Raw genomic sequence first — 6,000 nt, 5'->3', positions numbered from 1 at the left:
CTTCACTGCTTCAGGAAGGAAAGATGAAATGCAAGCTAGATCTAGAAATTATAAATAAGTTCTCTTGACAATAGGTAACTAAGAATGTAGGGAAAGGATATACATCCTGTTGGGAATAATTAAGGGAGGGGAAACAATGTGCAAGAGAGAATTTAATTATTTAAAATGGGGCAAAATTAGGAGGAAAAACTAAATTGTCTATTAGGGAAAAACAATCACAAGAGTATAAATGGAATTGTTTAAACCAGCTTAGTGGTGATTCTACACCCAAAATTGTAGAGGTTTTGGTCAGATCATCATGAATTATTGTTACAGTGTTATCAAACAAATAACATTTAGTAAAGCAGTGGTCACTAATCTTTGAAATTTCCAGACTCTTTATTCTATGATCTTGTTTTCTGCAGATCTTCCAACTTATCTGCATATAATACAGGAAGAAGTCAAATTATATACCAGTTAAGCAAGTTCAGCTTTTCCAGAGTTGCAGTGTTTTACTCCATCTCATTTATGTGCTTCCCATCTACCTCCCCTTTTAAATAACATTGACCCAGAGACATATGTTACTGAAATTTCAACTTTTTCAAGGATCTCTGAAATCCGAGCTATTCTTTTCTTATCTCCTTGCTGGTTCTTCATTCCTCCAAAAGGATTTCTCCTCTTGAAATATGTTTTATAGCTCTTTCTTCAACCTGATGCCTCTTAAGTAGAACAAGTAGGGGAAATATATTCCCAGTGAGGGGGAAGGATGGGAGGAGGAGGAGGATGCCTCCAGTGGGTGCATGCAGCCGAGGAAGTGAGTGCAGGACATGACTGTGAAGGATCCTCTTGCATCCCTCCTGGGAAACCTGTAGGCTTGATTACCTCCCTGAAACGCTTCTATAGCAATGCAGGTAGCATGGGGAATAAACAGGACGAAGTGGAGATGTGTGAGTTCACAAGGCTACAATCTTCATCACAATTACGTAAATGTGGTGGGATAGCTCACATGACTGGAATGCTGTCACGAAGGGCTACATGCTTTTTAGGAAAGACTGGCCAGGAAGGCGAGGTGGTGGAGTTGCTCTTTATGTGAGAGGGCAACTGGAGTGCATTGAACCCTGCCAGGGGTGGATGAAGAGCAAGTTGAGAGCTTATGGGTAAGGGTTAAAGGGCAGGCTTTCACAGATGATACTGTTGTGGGAGTACAAGAGGGACATGGAGCTCCTGGAGCGAGTCCAGCAAAGGGCTATGAAGATGATGAGGGGACTGGAGCATCTCTCTTACGAGGAGAGGCTTAGAGAGCTGGGCCTGTTTAGCCTGGAAGAGAAGACTGAGAGGGGATCTGATCAATGTATACGAATATCTGAAGAAAGGGTGTCAAGAGGTTGGGGCCAGGCTCTTTTCAGTGGTGCCCAGCGATAAGACAAGAGGCAATGGGCACAAACTGAAACATAGGAAGTTCTGGCTGAATATAAGGAAATATTTCTTCATAGTGAAGGTGACAGAGCACCAGAACAGGTTGCCCAGAGAGGTTGTAGAGTCTCCTTCTCTGGAGACACTCAAAACCCACCCGGATGTGAAGCTGTGCAACGTGTGCTGAGTGGCCCTGCTTGGGAGGGGGGTTGGACCAGATGGTCTCTAGAGGTCCCTTCCTACATCAATTATTCAGTGATTCTGGGAGATTGGAGATCTCAGAGACTGGTTTAACTCATTTATAGGGATGGATTTAAGGATAAAATTGCCCTAGAAAGCCAATACTCTAAGTACTTTCAGGCAATAAGAAAAACATCTCCAGTACTGCAGAGTTTTTATATTGACAGGTTTGGTTTTTTAATTACATTCTGAAAATAATCAGAGAATCATTAAATCATTAAGGTTGGAAAAGACCTCCAAGATCATCTGGTCCAACCACCCCCCGCTGCCATTGTCACCCACTAAACCATGTCCCTAAGCACTAGGTCCAACCTCTCCTTGAACACCTCCAGGGATGGTGACTCCACCACCTCCCTGGGCAACCCGTTCCAATGTCTGACTACTCTTTCTGCGAAGAAATGTCTCCTAATTTCCAACCTAAACCTCTATGACAATTAAGCACTTCTGTTAAAAAAAAGAAAAAAGAAAAACTAAATACTATTCTGATGTTCTTGAATGAATTTGTCAGACTTTGAACTCTGAATGTTTCAAAGCTAAGTTAACTAATATATTTGTCCATCTACAGATATGAAAAATGGGTATTGTTATTTAGATTTCCAGAATACTCTTATTACGCACTTTTTTTAATCTCTTTAAAAGTTGCTGTGGATTTAAATACATTGTAATACGTCATGATTTACATGCTCGCTGACCCACAAAATATTATTTACTTTATCAAGTCTGTGAAAAACATGCCCCTCTATTCTCAGTACAAGCAAATAGTGACAGCTGTATATGTACATTATGCAATGCTGTCCACCAGAAGAGTCATGTGTTGGAAAGAAGTAGAAGCTCAGAAAACAAACACCAACTGTAAATAAGACTACCTTTTGCAAAATAGGGATTAAAGGCATATTCTCTATGGGGAGGCTTTGAGCAGTCTGGTCTAGTGGAAGGTATCTCTGCCCACACCAGTCCAAACCGTTCTATCATTCTATTATTTCTTGATGAGTTTCTACAGTTTCATTGATCTTGTACTGAACTATAGAAAAAAAAAAAAAGCAGTATTTGTGTTTTAAAAACAAATTTTCAAAATATATTCTCACATTTAAAAAAACATGAGCTTATGTAACACTTTGATAATGAGATCAGGCTCTTAGTTCATTTTTCTAGTGAGGTTATAGGTTAAATTCATACTTTTTAAAAGAAATGCCTGTTAACATTGTTAAACATTAGGAACAGGATAGAAAAGCCATGTGAGGTAAATTCATTTGCCTGAGATATTAAAAAAATAGACCAGAAAGCTTATTTCCTGCAGGTGGCAAGTTGTTTTTCAGGGACTTCCAAATGAGAATTTCAGGCAACCCTATGAAAAAGGTTCCCATCTCATCACTTGCAAGCTGGAAATTTGTGTGCCTCCACCAGGCCAGCAAATGACTATTCCAGGTATCCATGCTTGTTTGAGCCCATGGATTGAAGACTTATAGGCCTCACAGTGCTTAGCAGGCTCTGCAGTCAGCACCATGAGGTGTTCCATTAACATCTTTTTAATTGGGATATTTAATTATACAGAAAGATTTTCATATTCTGGAGTCACAATTAAAAAGTTGTTCAGAAGGTTTTCTTCAAAGCTAGTGTTAAATGGGTAGTGCTAGCCACCAGCTGAGATAATTTGTTATGTGGTTATTTGGCAGCCATCTGTGCCTTTCTTTCACCCTGAGGAATAGGAGAAACCAAGTGAAGGAAGAAAAGGGAATCTGATAAGAAATACAACGGATATACAAAACTTTTTTTTTTTTTTGCGTTTTTTTTTTCCCCCGCTTTGTGCCCCCTCATCCTTTCTCTTTTTACCCCTCAGTCTCTCACCTATTCCAGTTTTATCCTATGTGAAAATTTTATCCTATATTTTATCCTATATGAAAATCTTTTCCATGCCTTATTGTGGTTTAGCTCTTGTAAATCAGGCTTGGACTGTGACTCTGCTATATGATTTGGTTTGCCACATCTCTTTTCCTTGCAGGAAGGCATTTGCAGAAGTTTCACAATATTCAGCCTTTTCATGTAAATAACAAATGCACAGTAATGGTAATTGTGAGGGGCTAAAAGCATGTTCAATTTATAAAAAAAAAGACAAACAACAACAACAACAACTACACTACTAAAATCTACAGAGTCTGTGCAGAGCTTATACAAGAGATTTCTTCCTCCTGTCCTGTCCTGTCCTGTCCTGTCCTGTCCTCTCCTTCTGTTATCTTCTCTTCCCCTCTTCCCCTCTTCCTTTTTCCATTTCCTTTTCCTTTTTTCTTTTTCTTTTACTTCTTCTTTTGTTCTTTTCCCATGGAATTATTGAATAGACAATATATATTTGAATTCTGGGAGATTTATTCTTGAAATGTAGGATTCTGTCTAATCAGAGATAACACTGAATCTAAAGCGTTTAAACTCTAGAACAAAACAAATGTGAATCCCCAGGATCCTCTGTAGCTGAAGAAAGCATGTATATGACAGTCTGATGATAAAGCAAGGGAAGTTTCAGCTCACATACTTAAAATGCAAAAGTGCATAAACCAGGTCTAAAAAAGGTCTAAAATTGAGCCATTGAGTTATCTAAAAAATGAGCTTTGTACCTAACAACTTAGCAAAAATTAATAATTTTATTAAAAACCCGCAATATTCTGAAGCTTGGAAAACAAGCTACTTCCATACATTGTATCACAGATGTATCATGAATCAACACAATTTTGAAATTGAAAATTTTCAGTTGGAAAGTGAGTCTTTAGCAACACTGAAATTTTCTTCAGGAATTCTTTTGAGAAATTTTCACTTATGAGAACAAATCAAAATAGCATACACTGAAACTGACAAAACATATCATTGTAACATGTAGGAAGCTGATTTTCCCTTTTATTTGTTTGAAAATGCATTGGTTTGGGACATAACTTACAATATAAATTGTTTTATATTTTATAATAAATATTTTATATTTTATATAAAATATATATTAAATAAAACACATAAAATTCTACTTGAAATTATATTTAATATTAATATTAAGTAATTAATGTATTATATTTTAATACATTAGTATCTTATTACTTTATTAATATCTACATTTATATGTAATTATATTTATGTTAAATATAAATATATAATTATGTATTGATATGTTTATTTTTCAGATTATTTTTATCCTGATCCATGAAACTCCTGAAATGCATGGTTTCCTCCTTGCAGATTTTCCATTTGGATTAGAAAAAAAATGATTGAAATTTTGGATTTTCCTGCAGAGCCCCAGTTCTTGCACTTGCACAGCACCTCCTAACAGGCTCAGTGAGTTAGCTTTCCAAAAACAAATAATTACGTATCATAGTGGTTTATGCATTGAGTGTATGACCAATGAGTGTGCGCAATCATATCAAGTATAGGACACTATAGATGGGATGCAGTCTGCTTAACTTATGCAAATAACCCGTGCAGAAATTTGCTGTGTTCCAATGAAGTAGCTCTTGTAACAGAAATGCCTGAGGAATCCAACTGCTCATGGAAAAGTACATGGCAGTGAGAGCTGCTAACCTGCAATACCATACAGATTGGACAGTTCCCCTCTCTGTGAAGATCTTTAAAGGCTTCTACTCTCCCCATTAACTGCACTGAAACATGAGCACTTATTTCACACAGGCTGCTTTGTTCCATACATAAAAATAAATGGACATTAGATGCTTAGATTAGATGGTGTGGATCCCGTTATGCTTTTAATATTTCCATATGATTTGTACATACAAGCCTACACTTTTTCTACAGCCTGTGGTTTTATGTGACAAATGTAGAAAGCAGACGATGTAGAGGATAAAAGTTAACAGGTTGCAATAACTTTAACTGCTTTTACACAGTCAGATTCATGTTTTGGGGAAGTGGCTTCTTGTTTTATAGCACAGTAGGTACCAGTAATGAAAGCCATACTTTTTTGTGCAGCTCGCCCTTCCCTGTCCCTCAACCTCCAGCACTAGGGAAGAGCACAAGATAACTATGTCAGTTCTTTAGTCAGGAAAACTATTATAAAGATATAACTCATCTTTCTCTGAATTAATTTTGTAATAGGTCTCTGAAATGAGAGCAAAAACTGCTTTCCTAATGGAATTGCATAAATAATGACACTGCAGGTGGGCTAACACATATGCAGAATACAACCAGCACTAAAACCGTGTAAAATACTGTGGAGGCTGACTGCTACCTCTTGTACTCATTCACAAGATGGATTGGTAAATTAAAATCTCATTACCTGTGTTACATTATGTAGCCTTGTTATGTGTAATTATCAAAGTCAATTTGCTGCTATAACTTGATGACCGAATCTTAGGAGAACTTCTGCAAAATACAAGTAACTCTTAA

The sequence above is a fragment of the Cygnus olor genome, chromosome Z, assembly GCF_009769625.2.
Source record: "Cygnus olor isolate bCygOlo1 chromosome Z, bCygOlo1.pri.v2, whole genome shotgun sequence".
In the NCBI taxonomy this organism is placed as follows: Eukaryota; Metazoa; Chordata; class Aves; order Anseriformes; family Anatidae; genus Cygnus; species Cygnus olor.
This window is presented reverse-complemented; position numbering follows the sequence as displayed.